Raw genomic sequence first — 390 nt, forward strand, 5'->3', positions numbered from 1 at the left:
TCTTGCCTCACCCAGACTCCTTTTTTAAACATGGGACCCAACAGAGAAAACGCAAGCAAATGGGTGGGTGGTGGAGTTGCCAACCTACAAGTGCGGTAGAAACAACCCGAGCTGCAGTGTTAGGAAAGCCTGGTAATGAATAAATATACACCAGAAGAGGTGTATACATTAATGTGTTCTATTTGTAACCAGGGGTAATGTCCTGCGGGAGCGCACAGGAGCGGCGCTCCGGCAGTAAGGAGCCCAGGGGGCGGGCACATGCAACAAGCCCCACCCCCTGCTCCCAGCAGCCCTCAGTTGGGCCACGAGGAGCAAGAAGCAGCCAGGTAAGTTGCAGAGCCCCCCCTGGCCCGCCTTCAGGTACAAGCTCTGTGAGGACAGATCTGCACG

The 390-nt window shown here is 55.4% G+C and overlaps 1 protein-coding gene across 1 annotated transcript in view; it reads right to left on the reverse strand.

Moving 5' to 3' along the window:
- ECM1 (extracellular matrix protein 1) overlaps positions 1 to 390 on the reverse strand; it is a 30,965-nt gene that overhangs the window by 13,659 nt on the left and 16,916 nt on the right. The gene's annotated exons all lie outside the window — the stretch shown is intronic.

The sequence above is a fragment of the Gekko japonicus genome, unplaced genomic scaffold (assembly GCF_001447785.1).
Source record: "Gekko japonicus isolate JY-2015 unplaced genomic scaffold, Gekko_japonicus_V1.1 scaffold424, whole genome shotgun sequence".
Classification (NCBI taxonomy): domain Eukaryota; kingdom Metazoa; phylum Chordata; class Lepidosauria; order Squamata; family Gekkonidae; genus Gekko; species Gekko japonicus.